This window comes from Osmerus mordax, chromosome 17 (genome assembly GCF_038355195.1).
Source record: "Osmerus mordax isolate fOsmMor3 chromosome 17, fOsmMor3.pri, whole genome shotgun sequence".
Lineage (NCBI taxonomy): Eukaryota > Metazoa > Chordata > Actinopteri > Osmeriformes > Osmeridae > Osmerus > Osmerus mordax.
Genome location: NC_090066.1, coordinates 16,201,637 through 16,216,941, shown reverse-complemented (window position 1 = coordinate 16,216,941; position 15,305 = coordinate 16,201,637). Strand labels below are relative to the sequence as shown.

Here is a 15,305-nt window from a genome sequence, read left to right as displayed (position 1 = left end):
CTCCTCTCAAGCTGTTGAAGATGCCTAATTAAGGAATGGTGTTCTTGTAATTGGAAACAAGCTATGTCAAAATGTTTGTGGTTAATTCTTAAGCAAGAGACCACGTGGCCTAATGGATAAGGCGTCTGACTTCGGATCAGAAGATTAAGGGTTCGAGTCCATTCGTGGTTGTCATCAGCATGATGGATCTTGATTGCTGTTGAAGAGCTTTAAAAGCCAGAAGTTGTTCTCGTTTTTGGAAACAAGCCATTTAAAAGTGTTGATCTGAACTTGATAAATCAAGTCGAGCTGTCAAAGATGCTTGATTGGAAAAGTTGTTCCCATGTTGTAGGAAACAGTCTGTCTCAAAGTGTGTGTGGTTAAATTAGCAAGAAGTGAATACATGTCGTTACGGAAAAGGCATCTGACTTAAGGAATAGTGTTCTCGCAATTGGAAACAAGCTATCTCAAAATGTTTATGGTTAGTTCTGAAGCAAGAGACCACGTGGCCTAATGGATAAGGCGTCTGACTTCGCATCAGAAGATTAAGGGTTCGAGTCCCTTCGTGGTTGTCATCAGCATGATGGATCTTGATTGCTGTTGAAGAGCTTTAAAAGCCAGAAGTTGTTCTCGTTTTTGGAAACAAGCCATCTCAAAGTGTTGATCTGAACTTGATAAATCAAGTCGAGCTGTCAAAGATGCTTGATTGGAAAAGTTGTTCCCATGTTGTAGGAAACAGTCTGTCTCAAAGTGTGTGTGGTTAAATTAGCAAGAAGTGAATACATGTCGTTACGGATAAGGCGTCTGACTTATGGTGAGAAGATTAAGAGTCGCTTCCTCGTTGTCCACAGAATTGTGTTCCTTTCTCTGAACTGGGTCCATCTTGATTCATCTCAAGGTGTTGAAGATGCCTAATTAAGGAATGGTGTTCTTGTAATTGGAAACAAGCTATCTCAAAATGTTTGTGGTTAATTTTTAAGCAAGAGACCACGTGGCCTAATGGATAAGGCGTCTGACCTCGGATCAGAAGATTAAGGGTTCGAGTCCCTTTGTGGTTATCATCAGCATGATGGATCTTGATTGCTGTTGAAGAGCTTTAAAAGCCATAAGTTGTTCATGTTTTTGAAAACAAGCCATCTCAAAGTGTTGATCTGAACTTGATGGATCGCGACTCCAGTCGAGCTGTCGAAGATGCTTGATGGAAAAAGTTGTTCACATGTTGTAGGAAACAGTCTGTCTCAAAGTGTGTGTGGTTAAATTAGCAAGAAGTGAATACATGTCGTTTCGGATAAGGCGTCTGACTTATGGTGAGAAGATTAAGAGTCGCTTCCTCGTTGTCCACAGAATTGTGTTCCTTTCTCTGAACTGGGTCCATCTTGATTCCTCTCAAGCTGTTGAAGATGCCTAATTAAGGAATGGTGTTCTTGTAATTGGAAACAAGCTATCTCAAAATGTTTGTGGTTAATTCGTAAGCAAGAGACCACTTGGCGTAATCGATAGGGCATCTGACTTCGGATCAGAAGATTAAGGGTTCGAGTCCCTTCGTGGTTGTCATCAGCATGATGGATCTTGATCGCTGTTGAAGAGCTTTAAAAGCCATAAATTGTTCTCGTTTTTGGAAACAAGCCATCTCAAAGTGTTGACCTGAACTTGATGGATCGCGACTCCAGTCGAGCTGTCGAAGATGCTTGATGGAAAAAGTTGTTCACATGTTGTAGGAAACAGTCTGTCTCAAAGTGTGTGTGGTTAAATTAGCAAGAAGTGAATACATGTCGTTACGGAAAAGGCATCTGACTTAAGGAATAGTGTTCTCGCAATTGGAAACAAGCTATCTCAAAATGTTTATGGTTAGTTCTGAAGCAAGAGACCACGTGGCCTAATGGATAAGGCGTCTGACTTCGGATCAGAAGATTAAGGGTTCGAGTCCCTTCGTGGTTGTCATCAGCATGATGGATCTTGATTGCTGTTGAAGAGCTTTAAAAGCCAGAAGTTGTTCTCGTTTTTGGAAACAAGCCATCTCAAAGTGTTGATCTGAACTTGATAAATCAAGTCGAGCTGTCAAAGATGCTTGATTGGAAAAGTTGTTCCCATGTTGTAGGAAACAGTCTGTCTCAAAGTGTGTGTGGTTAAATTAGCAAGAAGTGAATACATGTCGTTGCGGATAAGGCGTCCGGCTTATGGTGAGAAGATTGAGAGTCGCTTCCTGGTTGTCCACAGAATTGTGTTCCTTTCTCTGAACTAGATCCATCTTGACTCCTCTCAAGCTGTTGAAGATGCCTAATTAAGGAATGGTGTTCTTGTAATTGGAAACAAGCTATCTCAAAATGTTTGTGGTTAATTCGTAAGCAAGAGACCACTTGGCGTAATCGATAGGGCATCTGACTTCGGATCAGAAGATTAAGGGTTCGAGTCCCTTTGTGGCTGTCATCAGCATGATGGATCTTCATTGCTGTTGAAGAGCTTTAAAAGCCATAAGTTGTTCTCGTTTTTGGAATCAAGCCATCTCAAAGTGTTGATCTGAACTTGATGGATCGCGACTCCAGTCGAGCTGTCAAAGATGCTTGATGCATAAAGTTGTTCCCATGTTGTAGGAAACAGTCTGTCTCAAAGTGTGTGTGGTTAAATTAGCAAGAAGTGAATACATGTCGTTACGGAAAAGGCATCTGACTTAAGGAATAGTGTTCTCGCAATTGGAAACAAGCTATCTCAAAATGTTTATGGTTAGTTCTGAAGCAAGAGACCACGTGGCCTAATGGATAAGGCGTCTGACTTCGGATCAGAAGATTAAGGGTTCGAGTCCCTTCGTGGTTGTCATCAGCATGATGGATCTTGATTGCTGTTGAAGAGCTTTAAAAGCCAGAAGTTGTTCTCGTTTTTGGAAACAAGCCATCTCAAAGTGTTGATCTGAACTTGATAAATCAAGTCGAGCTGTCAAAGATGCTTGATTGGAAAAGTTGTTCCCATGTTGTAGGAAACAGTCTGTCTCAAAGTGTGTGTGGTTAAATTAGCAAGAAGTGAATACATGTCGTTGCGGATAAGGCGTCCGGCTTATGGTGAGAAGATTGAGAGTCCCTTCCTGGTTGTCCACAGAATTGTGTTCCTTTCTCTGAACTAGATCCATCTTGACTCCTCTCAAGCTGTTGAAGATGCCTAATTAAGGAATGGTGTTCTTGTAATTGGAAACAAGCTATGTCAAAATGTTTGTGGTTAATTCTTAAGCAAGAGACCACGTGGCCTAATGGATAAGGCGTCTGACTTCGGATCAGAAGATTAAGGGTTCGAGTCCCTTCGTGGTTGTCATCAGCATGATGGATCTTGATTGCTGTTGAAGAGCTTTAAAAGCCAGAAGTTGGTCTCGTTTTTGGAAAAAAGCCATCTCAAAGTGTTGATCTGAACTTGATGGATCGCGACTCCAGGCGAGCTGTCGAAGATGCTTGATGGAAAAAGTTGTTCACATGTTGTAGGAAACAGTCTGTCTCAAAGTGTGTGTGGTTAAATTAGCAAGAAGTGAATACATGTCGTTACGGATAAGGCGTCTGACTTATGGTGAGAAGATTGAGAGTCGCTTCCTGGTTAACCACAGCATTGTGTTCCTTTCTCTGAACTGGGTCCATCTTGACTCCTCTCAAGCTGTTGAAGATGCCTAATTAAGGAATAGTGTTCTCGTAATTGGAAACAAGCTATCTCAAAATGTTTGCGGTTAATTCTTAAGCAAGAGACCACTTGGCGTAATTGATAGGGCATCTGACTTCGGATCAGAAGATTAAGGGTGCGAGTCCCTTTCGTGGTTGTCATCAGCATGATGGATCTTGATTTCTGTTGAAGAGCTTTAAAAGCTGTAAGTTGTTCTCGTTTTTGGAATCAAGCCATCTCAAAGTGTTGATCTTATCTTGATGGATCGCGACTCCAGTCGAGCTGTCGAAGATGCTTGATGGAAAAAGTTGTTCCCATGTTGTAGGAAACAGTCTGTCTCAAAGTGTGTGGTTAAATTAGCAAGAAGTGAATACATGTCGTTACGGATAAGGCGTCTGACTTAAGGAATAGTGTTCTCGTAATTGGAAACAAGCTATCTCAAAATGTTTATGGTTAGTTCTGAAGCAAGAGACCACGTGGCCTAATGGACAAGGCGTCTGACTTCGGATCAGAAGATTAAGGGTTCGAGTCCCTTCATGGTTGTCATCAGCATGATGGATCTTGATTGCTGTTGAAGAGGTTTAAAAGCCAGAAGTTGGTCTCGTTTTTGGAAAAAAGCCATCTCAAAGTGTTGATCTGAACTTGATGGATCGCGACTCCAGTCGAGCTGTCGAAGATGCTTGATGGAAAAAGTTGTTCCTATGTTGTAGGAAACAGTCTGTCTCAAAGTGTGTGTGGTTAAATTAGCAAGAAGTGAATACATGTCGTTACGGATAAGGCGTCTGGCTTATGGTGAGAAGATTGAGAGTCGCTTCCTGGTTGTCCACAGAATTGTGTTCCTTTCTCTGAACTAGATCCATCTTGACTCCTCTCAAGCTGTTGAAGATGCCTAATTAAGGAATGGTGTTTTTGTAATTGGAAACAAGCTATCTCAAAATGTTTGTGGTTAATTCTTAAGCAAGAGACCACGTGGCCTAATGGATAAGGTGTCTGACTTCAAATCAGAAGATTAAGGGTTCAAGTCCCTTTGTGGCTGTCATCAGCATGATGGATCTTCATTGCTGTTGAAGAGCTTTGAAAGCCATAAGTTGTTCTCGTTTTTGGAATCAAGCCATCTCAAAGTGTTGATCTGAACTTGATGGATCGTGACTCAAGTCGAGCTGTCGAAGATGCTTGATGGAAAAAGTTGTTCCCATGTTGTAAGAAACAGTCTGTCTCAAAGTGTGTGTGGTTAAATTAGCAAGAAGTGAATACATGTCGTTACGGATAAGGCGTCTGGCTTATGGTGAGAAGATATAGAGTCGCTTCCTGGTTGTCCACAGAATTGTGTTCCTTTCTCTGAACTAGATCCATCTTGACTCCTCTCAAGCTGTTGAAGATGCCTAATTAAGGAATGGTGTTTTTGTAATTGGAAACAAGCTATCTCAAAATGTTTGTTGTTAATTCTTAAGCAAGAGACCACGTGGCCCAATGGATAAGGCGTCTGACTTCAAACCAGAAGATTAAGGGTTCAAGTCCCTTTGTGGCTGTCATCAGCATGATGGATCTTCATTGCTGTTGAAGAGCTTTGAAAGCCATAAGTTGTTCTCGTTTTTGGAATCAAGCCATCTCAAAGTGTTGATCTGAACTTGATGGATCGCGACTCCAGTCGAGCTGTCGAAGATGCTTGATGGATAAAGTTGTTCCCATGTTGTAGGAAACAGTCTGTCTCAAAGTGTGTGTGGTTAAATTAGCAAGAAGTGAATACATGTCGTTACGGAAAAGGCATCTGACTTAAGGAATAGTGTTCTCGTAATTGGACACAAGCTATCTCAAAATGTTTATGGTTAGTTCTGAAGCAAGAGACCAAGTGGCCTAATGGATAAGGCGTCTGACTTCGGATCAGAAGATTAAGGGTTCGAGTCCCTTCGTGGTTGTCATCAGCATGATGGATCTTGATTGCTGTTGAAGAGCTTTAAAAGCCATAAGTTGGTCTCGTTTTTGGAAAAAAGCCATCTCAAAGTGTTGATCTGAACTTGATGGATCGCGACTCCAGTCGAGCTGTCGAAGATGCTTGATGGAAAAAGTTGTTCCCATGTTGTAGGAAACAGTCTGTCTCAAAGTGTGTGTGGTTAAATTAGCAAGAAGTGAATACATGTCGTTGCGGATAAGGCGTCTGGCTTATGGTGAGAAGATTGAGAGTCGCTTCCTGGTTGTCCACAGAATTGTGTTCCTTTCTCTGAACTAGATCCATCTTGACTCCTCTCAAGCTGTTGAAGATGCCTAATTAAGGAATGGTGTTCTTGTTATTGGAAACAAGCTATGTCAAAATGTTTGTGGTTAAATCTTAAGCAAGAGACCACGTGGCCTAATGGATAAGGCGTCTGACTTCGGATCAGAAGATTAAGGGTTCGAGTCCCTTCGTGGTTGTCATCAGCATGATGGATCTTGATTGCTGTTGAAGAGCTTTAAAAGCCAGAAGTCGGTCTCGTTTTTGGAAAAAAGCCATCTCAAAGTGTTGATCTGAACTTGATAAATCAAGTCGAGCTGTCAAAGATGCTTGATTGGAAAAGTAGTTCCCATGTTGTAGGAAACAGTCTGTCTCAAAGTGTGTGTGGTTAAATTAGCAAGAAGTGAATACATGTCGTTACGGATAAGGCGTCTGACTTATGGTGAGAAGATTGAGAGTCGCTTCCTCGTTGTCCACAGAATTGTGTTCCTTTCTCTGAACTAGATCCATCTTGACTCCTCTCAAGTTGTTGAAGATGCCTAATTAAGGAATGGTGTTCTTGTAATTGGAAACAAGCTATCTCAAAATGTTTGTGGTTAATTCTTAAGCAAGAGACCACGTGGCCTAATGGATAAGGCGTCTGACCTCGGATCAGAAGATTAAGGGTTCGAGTCCCTTTGTGGTTATCATCAGCATGATGGATCTTGATTGCTGTTGAAGAGCTTTAAAAGCCATAAGTTGTTCTCGTTTTTGAAAACAAGCCATCTCAAAGTGTTGATCTGAACTTGATGGATCGCGACTCCAGTCGAGCTGTCGAAGATGCTTGATGGAAAAAGTTGTTCACATGTTGTAGGAAACAGTCTGTCTCAAAGTGTGTGTGGTTAAATTAGCAAGAAGTGAATACATGTCGTTTCGGATAAGGCGTCTGACTTATGGTGAGAAGATTAAGAGTCGCTTCCTCGTTGTCCACAGAATTGTGTTCCTTTCTCTGAACTGGGTCCATCTTGATTCCTCTCAAGCTGTTGAAGATGCCTAATTAAGGAATGGTGTTCTTGTAATTGGAAACAAGCTATCTCAAAATGTTTGTGGTTAATTCGTAAGCAAGAGACCACTTGGCGTAATCGATAGGGCATCTGACTTCGGATCAGAAGATTAAGGGTTCGAGTCCCTTCGTGGTTGTCATCAGCATGATGGATCTTGATCGCTGTTGAAGAGCTTTAAAAGCCATAAATTGTTCTCGTTTTTGGAAACAAGCCATCTCAAAGTGTTGACCTGAACTTGATGGATCGCGACTCCAGTCGAGCTGTCGAAGATGCTTGATGGAAAAAGTTGTTCACATGTTGTAGGAAACAGTCTGTCTCAAAGTGTGTGTGGTTAGATCAGCAAGAAGTGAATACATGTCGTTACGGATAAGGCGTCTGCCTTAAGGAATAGTGTTCTCGTAATTGGAAACAATCTATCTAAAAATTTTTGTGGTTATTCTGAAGCAAGAGACCACGTGGCGTAATCGATAAGGCGTCTGACTTTGGATCAGAAGATTAAGGGTTCGAGTCAGTTCGTGGTTGTCATCAGCATGATGGACCTTTATTGCTGTTGAAGAGCTTTAAAAGCCATAGGTTGTTCTCGTTTCTGGAATCAAGCCATCTCAAAGTGTTGAACTGAACTTGATGGATTGCGACTCCAGTCGAGCTGTCGAAGATGCTTGATGGAAAAAGTTGTTCACATGTTGTAGGAAACAGTCTGTCCCAAAGTGTGTGTGGTTAAATCAGCAAGAAGTGAATACATGTCGTTACGGATTAGGCGTCTGACTTATGCTGAGACGATTGAGAATCGCTTCCTGGTTGTCCACAGAATTGTGTTCTTTTCTCTGAACTAGATCCATCTTGACTCCTCTCAAGCTGTTGAAGATGCCTAATTAAGGAATGGTGTTCTTGTAATTGGAAACAAGCTATCTCAAAATGTTTGTGGTTAATTCGTAAGCAAGAGACCACTTGGCGTAATCGATAGGGCATCTGACTTCGGATCAGAAGATTAAGGGTTCGAGTCCCTTTGTGGCTGTCATCAGCATGATGGATCTTCATTGCTGTTGAAGAGCTTTAAAAGCCATAAGTTGTTCTCGTTTTTGGAATCAAGCCATCTCAAAGTGTTGATCTGAACTTGATGGATCGCGACTCCAGTCGAGCTGTCAAAGATGCTTGATGCATAAAGTTGTTCCCATGTTGTAGGAAACAGTCTGTCTCAAAGTGTGTGTGGTTAAATTAGCAAGAAGTGAATACATGTCGTTACGGAAAAGGCATCTGACTTAAGGAATAGTGTTCTCGCAATTGGAAACAAGCTATCTCAAAATGTTTATGGTTAGTTCTGAAGCAAGAGACCACGTGGCCTAATGGATAAGGCGTCTGACTTCGGATCAGAAGATTAAGGGTTCGAGTCCCTTCGTGGTTGTCATCAGCATGATGGATCTTGATTGCTGTTGAAGAGCTTTAAAAGCCAGAAGTTGTTCTCGTTTTTGGAAACAAGCCATCTCAAAGTGTTGATCTGAACTTGATAAATCAAGTCGAGCTGTCAAAGATGCTTGATTGGAAAAGTTGTTCCCATGTTGTAGGAAACAGTCTGTCTCAAAGTGTGTGTGGTTAAATTAGCAAGAAGTGAATACATGTCGTTGCGGATAAGGCGTCCGGCTTATGGTGAGAAGATTGAGAGTCGCTTCCTGGTTGTCCACAGAATTGTGTTCCTTTCTCTGAACTAGATCCATCTTGACTCCTCTCAAGCTGTTGAAGATGCCTAATTAAGGAATGGTGTTCTTGTAATTGGAAACAAGCTATGTCAAAATGTTTGTGGTTAATTCTTAAGCAAGAGACCACGTGGCCTAATGGATAAGGCGTCTGACTTCGGATCAGAAGATTAAGGGTTCGAGTCCCTTCGTGGTTGTCATCAGCATGATGGATCTTGATTGCGGTTGAAGAGCTTTAAAAGCCAGAAGTTGGTCTCGTTTTTGGAAAAAAGCCATCTCAAAGTGTTGATCTGAACTTGATAAATCAAGTCGAGCTGTCAAAGATGCTTGATTGGAAAAGTAGTTCCCATGTTGTAGGAAACAGTCTGTCTCAAAGTGTGTGTGGTTAAATTATCAAGAAGTGAATACATGTCGTTACGGATAAGGCGTCTGACTTATGGTGAGAAGATTGAGAGTCGCTTCCTCGTTGTCCACAGAATTGTGTTCCTTTCTCTGAACTGGGTCCATCTTGATTCCTCTCAAGCTGTTGAAGATGCCTAATTAAGGAATGGTGTTCTTGTAATTGGAAACAAGCTATCTCAAAATGTTTGTGGTTAATTCGTAAGCAAGAGACCACTTGGCGTAATCGATAGGGCATCTGACTTCGGATCAGAAGATTAAGGGTTCGAGTCCCTTCGTGGTTGTCATCAGCATGATGGATCTTGATCGCTGTTGAAGAGCTTTAAAAGCCATAAATTGTTCTCGTTTTTGGAAACAAGCCATCTCAAAGTGTTGACCTGAACTTGATGGATCGCGACTCCAGTCGAGCTGTCGAAGATGCTTGATGGAAAAAGTTGTTCACATGTTGTAGGAAACAGTCTGTCTCAAAGTGTGTGTGGTTAGATCAGCAAGAAGTGAATACATGTCGTTACGGATAAGGCGTCTGCCTTAAGGAATAGTGTTCTCGTAATTGGAAACAATCTATCTAAAAATGTTTTTGGTTACTTCTGAAGCAAGAGACCACGTGGCGTAATCGATAAGGCGTCTGACTTTGGATCAGAAGATTAAGGGTTCGAGTCAGTTCGTGGTTGTCATCAGCATGATGGACCTTTATTGCTGTTGAAGAGCTTTAAAAGCCATAGGTTGTTCTCGTTTCTGGAATCAAGCCATCTCAAAGTGTTGAACTGAACTTGATGGATTGCGACTCCAGTCGAGCTGTCGAAGATGCTTGATGGAAAAAGTTGTTCACATGTTGTAGGAAACAGTCTGTCCCAAAGTGTGTGTGGTTAAATCAGCAAGAAGTGAATACATGTCGTTTCGGATTAGGCGTCTGACTTATGGTGAGAAGATTGAGAGTCGCTTCCTGGTTGTCCACAGAATTGTGTTCCTTTCTCTGAACTGGGTCCATCTTGATTCATCTCAAGGTGTTGAAGATGCCTAATTAAGGAATGGTGTTCTTGTAATTGGAAACAAGCTATCTCAAAATGTTTGTGGTTAATTTTTAAGCAAGAGACCACGTGGCCTAATGGATAAGGCGTCTGACCTCGGATCAGAAGATTAAGGGTTCGAGTCCCTTTGTGGTTATCATCAGCATGATGGATCTTGATTGCTGTTGAAGAGCTTTAAAAGCCATAAGTTGTTCTCGTTTTTGAAAACAAGCCATCTCAAAGTGTTGATCTGAACTTGATGGATCGCGACTCCAGTCGAGCTGTCGAAGATGCTTGATGGAAAAAGTTGTTCACATGTTGTAGGAAACAGTCTGTCTCAAAGTGTGTGTGGTTAAATTAGCAAGAAGTGAATACATGTCGTTTCGGATAAGGCGTCTGACTTATGGTGAGAAGATTAAGAGTCGCTTCCTCGTTGTCCACAGAATTGTGTTCCTTTCTCTGAACTGGGTCCATCTTGATTCCTCTCAAGCTGTTGAAGATGCCTAATTAAGGAATGGTGTTCTTGTAATTGGAAACAAGCTATCTCAAAATGTTTGTGGTTAATTCGTAAGCAACAGACCACTTGGCGTAATCGATAGGGCATCTGACTTCGGATCAGAAGATTAAGGGTTCGAGTCCCTTCGTGGTTGTCATCAGCATGATGGATCTTGATCGCTGTTGAAGAGCTTTAAAAGCCATAAATTGTTCTCGTTTTTGGAAACAAGCCATCTCAAAGTGTTGACCTGAACTTGATGGATCGCGACTCCAGTCGAGCTGTCGAAGATGCTTGATGGAAAAAGTTGTTCACATGTTGTAGGAAACAGTCTGTCTCAAAGTGTGTGTGGTTAGATCAGCAAAAAGTGAATACATGTCGTTACGGATAAGGCGTCTGCCTTAAGGAATAGTGTTCTCGTAATTGGAAACAATCTATCTAAAAAAATTTGTGGTTACTTCTGAAGCAAGAGACCACGTGGCGTAATCGATAAGGCGTCTGACTTTGGATCAGAAGATTAAGGGTTCGAGTCAGTTCGTGGTTGTCATCAGCATGATGGACCTTTATTGCTGTTGAAGAGCTTTAAAAGCCATAGGTTGTTCTCGTTTCTGGAATCAAGCCATCTCAAAGTGTTGAACTGAACTTGATGGATTGCGACTCCAGTCGAGCTGTCGAAGATGCTTGATGGAAAAAGTTGTTCACATGTTGTAGGAAACAGTCTGTCCCAAAGTGTGTGTGGTTAAATCAGCAAGAAGTGAATACATGTCGTTACGGATTAGGCGTCTGACTTATGCTGAGACGATTGAGAATCGCTTCCTGGTTGTCCACAGAATTGTGTTCTTTTCTCTGAACTAGATCCATCTTGACTCCTCTCAAGCTGTTGAAGATGCCTAATTAAGGAATGGTGTTCTTGTAATTGGAAACAAGCTATCTCAAAATGTTTGTGGTTAATTCGTAAGCAAGAGACCACTTGGCGTAATCGATAGGGCATCTGACTTCGGATCAGAAGATTAAGGGTTCGAGTCCCTTTGTGGCTGTCATCAGCATGATGGATCTTCATTGCTGTTGAAGAGCTTTAAAAGCCATAAGTTGTTCTCGTTTTTGGAATCAAGCCATCTCAAAGTGTTGATCTGAACTTGATGGATCGCGACTCCAGTCGAGCTGTCAAAGATGCTTGATGCATAAAGTTGTTCCCATGTTGTAGGAAACAGTCTGTCTCAAAGTGTGTGTGGTTAAATTAGCAAGAAGTGAATACATGTCGTTACGGAAAAGGCATCTGACTTAAGGAATAGTGTTCTCGCAATTGGAAACAAGCTATCTCAAAATGTTTATGGTTAGTTCTGAAGCAAGAGACCACGTGGCCTAATGGATAAGGCGTCTGACTTCGGATCAGAAGATTAAGGGTTCGAGTCCCTTCGTGGTTGTCATCAGCATGATGGATCTTGATTGCTGTTGAAGAGCTTTAAAAGCCAGAAGTTGTTCTCGTTTTTGGAAACAAGCCATCTCAAAGTGTTGATCTGAACTTGATAAATCAAGTCGAGCTGTCAAAGATGCTTGATTGGAAAAGTTGTTCCCATGTTGTAGGAAACAGTCTGTCTCAAAGTGTGTGTGGTTAAATTAGCAAGAAGTGAATACATGTCGTTGCGGATAAGGCGTCCGGCTTATGGTGAGAAGATTGAGAGTCGCTTCCTGGTTGTCCACAGAATTGTGTTCCTTTCTCTGAACTAGATCCATCTTGACTCCTCTCAAGCTGTTGAAGATGCCTAATTAAGGAATGGTGTTCTTGTAATTGGAAACAAGCTATGTCAAAATGTTTGTGGTTAATTCTTAAGCAAGAGACCACGTGGCCTAATGGATAAGGCGTCTGACTTCGGATCAGAAGATTAAGGGTTCGAGTCCCTTCGTGGTTGTCATCAGCATGATGGATCTTGATTGCTGTTGAAGAGCTTTAAAAGCCAGAAGTTGGTCTCGTTTTTGGAAAAAAGCCATCTCAAAGTGTTGATCTGAACTTGATGGATCGCGACTCCAGGCGAGCTGTCGAAGATGCTTGATGGAAAAAGTTGTTCACATGTTGTAGGAAACAGTCTGTCTCAAAGTGTGTGTGGTTAAATTAGCAAGAAGTGAATACATGTCGTTACGGATAAGGCGTCTGACTTATGGTGAGAAGATTGAGAGTCGCTTCCTGGTTAACCACAGCATTGTGTTCCTTTCTCTGAACTGGGTCCATCTTGACTCCTCTCAAGCTGTTGAAGATGCCTAATTAAGGAATAGTGTTCTCGTAATTGGAAACAAGCTATCTCAAAATGTTTGCGGTTAATTCTTAAGCAAGAGACCACTTGGCGTAATTGATAGGGCATCTGACTTCGGATCAGAAGATTAAGGGTGCGAGTCCCTTTCGTGGTTGTCATCAGCATGATGGATCTTGATTTCTGTTGAAGAGCTTTAAAAGCTGTAAGTTGTTCTCGTTTTTGGAATCAAGCCATCTCAAAGTGTTGATCTTATCTTGATGGATCGCGACTCCAGTCGAGCTGTCGAAGATGCTTGATGGAAAAAGTTGTTCCCATGTTGTAGGAAACAGTCTGTCTCAAAGTGTGTGGTTAAATTAGCAAGAAGTGAATACATGTCGTTACGGATAAGGCGTCTGACTTAAGGAATAGTGTTCTCGTAATTGGAAACAAGCTATCTCAAAATGTTTATGGTTAGTTCTGAAGCAAGAGACCACGTGGCCTAATGGACAAGGCGTCTGACTTCGGATCAGAAGATTAAGGGTTCGAGTCCCTTCATGGTTGTCATCAGCATGATGGATCTTGATTGCTGTTGAAGAGGTTTAAAATCCAGAAGTTGGTCTCGTTTTTGGAAAAAAGCCATCTCAAAGTGTTGATCTGAACTTGATGGATCGCGACTCCAGTCGAGCTGTCGAAGATGCTTGATGGAAAAAGTTGTTCCTATGTTGTAGGAAACAGTCTGTCTCAAAGTGTGTGTGGTTAAATTAGCAAGAAGTGAATACATGTCGTTACGGATAAGGCGTCTGGCTTATGGTGAGAAGATTGAGAGTCGCTTCCTGGTTGTCCACAGAATTGTGTTCCTTTCTCTGAACTAGATCCATCTTGACTCCTCTCAAGCTGTTGAAGATGCCTAATTAAGGAATGGTGTTTTTGTAATTGGAAACAAGCTATCTCAAAATGTTTGTGGTTAATTCTTAAGCAAGAGACCACGTGGCCTAATGGATAAGGTGTCTGACTTCAAATCAGAAGATTAAGGGTTCAAGTCCCTTTGTGGCTGTCATCAGCATGATGGATCTTCATTGCTGTTGAAGAGCTTTGAAAGCCATAAGTTGTTCTCGTTTTTGGAATCAAGCCATCTCAAAGTGTTGATCTGAACTTGATGGATCGTGACTCAAGTCGAGCTGTCGAAGATGCTTGATGGAAAAAGTTGTTCCCATGTTGTAAGAAACAGTCTGTCTCAAAGTGTGTGTGGTTAAATTAGCAAGAAGTGAATACATGTCGTTGCGGATAAGGCGTCCGGCTTATGGTGAGAAGATTGAGAGTCGCTTCCTGGTTGTCCACAGAATTGTGTTCCTTTCTCTGAACTAGATCCATCTTGACTCCTCTCAAGCTGTTGAAGATGCCTAATTAAGGAATGGTGTTCTTGTAATTGGAAACAAGCTATCTCAAAATGTTTGTGGTTAATTCGTAAGCAAGAGACCACTTGGCGTAATCGATAGGGCATCTGACTTCGGATCAGAAGATTAAGGGTTCGAGTCCCTTTGTGGCTGTCATCAGCATGATGGATCTTCATTGCTGTTGAAGAGCTTTAAAAGCCATAAGTTGTTCTCGTATTTGGAATCAAGCCAACTCAAAGTGTTGATCTGAACTTGATGGATCGCGACTCCAGTCGAGCTGTCAAAGATGCTTGATGCATAAAGTTGTTCCCATGTTGTAGGAAACAGTCTGTCTCAAAGTGTGTGTGGTTAAATTAGCAAGAAGTGAATACATGTCGTTACGGAAAAGGCATCTGACTTAAGGAATAGTGTTCTCGCAATTGGAAACAAGCTATCTCAAAATGTTTATGGTTAGTTCTGAAGCAAGAGACCACGTGGCCTAATGGATAAGGCGTCTGACTTCGGATCAGAAGATTAAGGGTTCGAGTCCCTTCGTGGTTGTCATCAGCATGATGGATCTTGATTGCTGTTGAAGAGCTTTAAAAGCCAGAAGTTGTTCTCGTTTTTGGAAACAAGCCATCTCAAAGTGTTGATCTGAACTTGATAAATCAAGTCGAGCTGTCAAAGATGCTTGATTGGAAAAGTTGTTCCCATGTTGTAGGAAACAGTCTGTCTCAAAGTGTGTGTGGTTAAATTAGCAAGAAGTGAATACATGTCGTTGCGGATAAGGCGTCCGGCTTATGGTGAGAAGATTGAGAGTCGCTTCCTGGTTGTCCACAGAATTGTGTTCCTTTCTCTGAACTAGATCCATCTTGACTCCTCTCAAGCTGTTGAAGATGCCTAATTAAGGAATGGTGTTCTTGTAATTGGAAACAAGCTATGTCAAAATGTTTGTGGTTAATTCTTAAGCAAGAGACCACGTGGCCTAATGGATAAGGCGTCTGACTTCGGATCAGAAGATTAAGGGTTCGAGTCCCTTCGTGGTTGTCATCAGCATGATGGATCTTGATTGCTGTTGAAGAGCTTTAAAAGCCAGAAGTTGGTCTCGTTTTTGGAAAAAAGCCATCTCAAAGTGTTGATCTGAACTTGATGGATCGCGACTCCAGGCGAGCTGTCGAAGATGCTTGATGGAAAAAGTTGTTCACATGTTGTAGGAAACAGTCTGTCTCAAAGTGTGTGTGGTTAAATTA

General features: G+C 41.8%; 10 non-coding genes across 10 annotated transcripts; all 10 read left to right on the top strand.

The window, feature by feature from the left end:
• The first annotated feature begins 1,844 nt into the window (after positions 1–1,844).
• On the top strand, positions 1,845–1,917 carry trnar-ucg (transfer RNA arginine (anticodon UCG)). Its single transcript has one exon. It is a non-coding gene; the product is annotated as a tRNA-Arg (tRNA).
• An 800-nt stretch (positions 1,918–2,717) lies between these two features.
• On the top strand, positions 2,718–2,790 carry trnar-ucg (transfer RNA arginine (anticodon UCG)). The gene has a single exon. It is a non-coding gene; the product is annotated as a tRNA-Arg (tRNA).
• Positions 2,791–3,203: 413 nt separating this feature from the next.
• trnar-ucg (transfer RNA arginine (anticodon UCG)) lies at positions 3,204–3,276 on the top strand. The gene has a single exon. It is a non-coding gene; the product is annotated as a tRNA-Arg (tRNA).
• Positions 3,277–5,948: 2,672 nt separating this feature from the next.
• trnar-ucg (transfer RNA arginine (anticodon UCG)) lies at positions 5,949–6,021 on the top strand. Its single transcript has one exon. It is a non-coding gene; the product is annotated as a tRNA-Arg (tRNA).
• Positions 6,022–8,193: 2,172 nt separating this feature from the next.
• Positions 8,194–8,266, top strand: trnar-ucg (transfer RNA arginine (anticodon UCG)). The gene has a single exon. It is a non-coding gene; the product is annotated as a tRNA-Arg (tRNA).
• A 413-nt stretch (positions 8,267–8,679) lies between these two features.
• Positions 8,680–8,752, top strand: trnar-ucg (transfer RNA arginine (anticodon UCG)). Its single transcript has one exon. It is a non-coding gene; the product is annotated as a tRNA-Arg (tRNA).
• A 3,053-nt stretch (positions 8,753–11,805) lies between these two features.
• Positions 11,806–11,878, top strand: trnar-ucg (transfer RNA arginine (anticodon UCG)). Its single transcript has one exon. It is a non-coding gene; the product is annotated as a tRNA-Arg (tRNA).
• A 413-nt stretch (positions 11,879–12,291) lies between these two features.
• trnar-ucg (transfer RNA arginine (anticodon UCG)) lies at positions 12,292–12,364 on the top strand. The gene has a single exon. It is a non-coding gene; the product is annotated as a tRNA-Arg (tRNA).
• Positions 12,365–14,543: 2,179 nt separating this feature from the next.
• trnar-ucg (transfer RNA arginine (anticodon UCG)) lies at positions 14,544–14,616 on the top strand. Its single transcript has one exon. It is a non-coding gene; the product is annotated as a tRNA-Arg (tRNA).
• A 413-nt stretch (positions 14,617–15,029) lies between these two features.
• On the top strand, positions 15,030–15,102 carry trnar-ucg (transfer RNA arginine (anticodon UCG)). The gene has a single exon. It is a non-coding gene; the product is annotated as a tRNA-Arg (tRNA).
• The last annotated feature ends 203 nt before the right edge of the window (positions 15,103–15,305 follow it).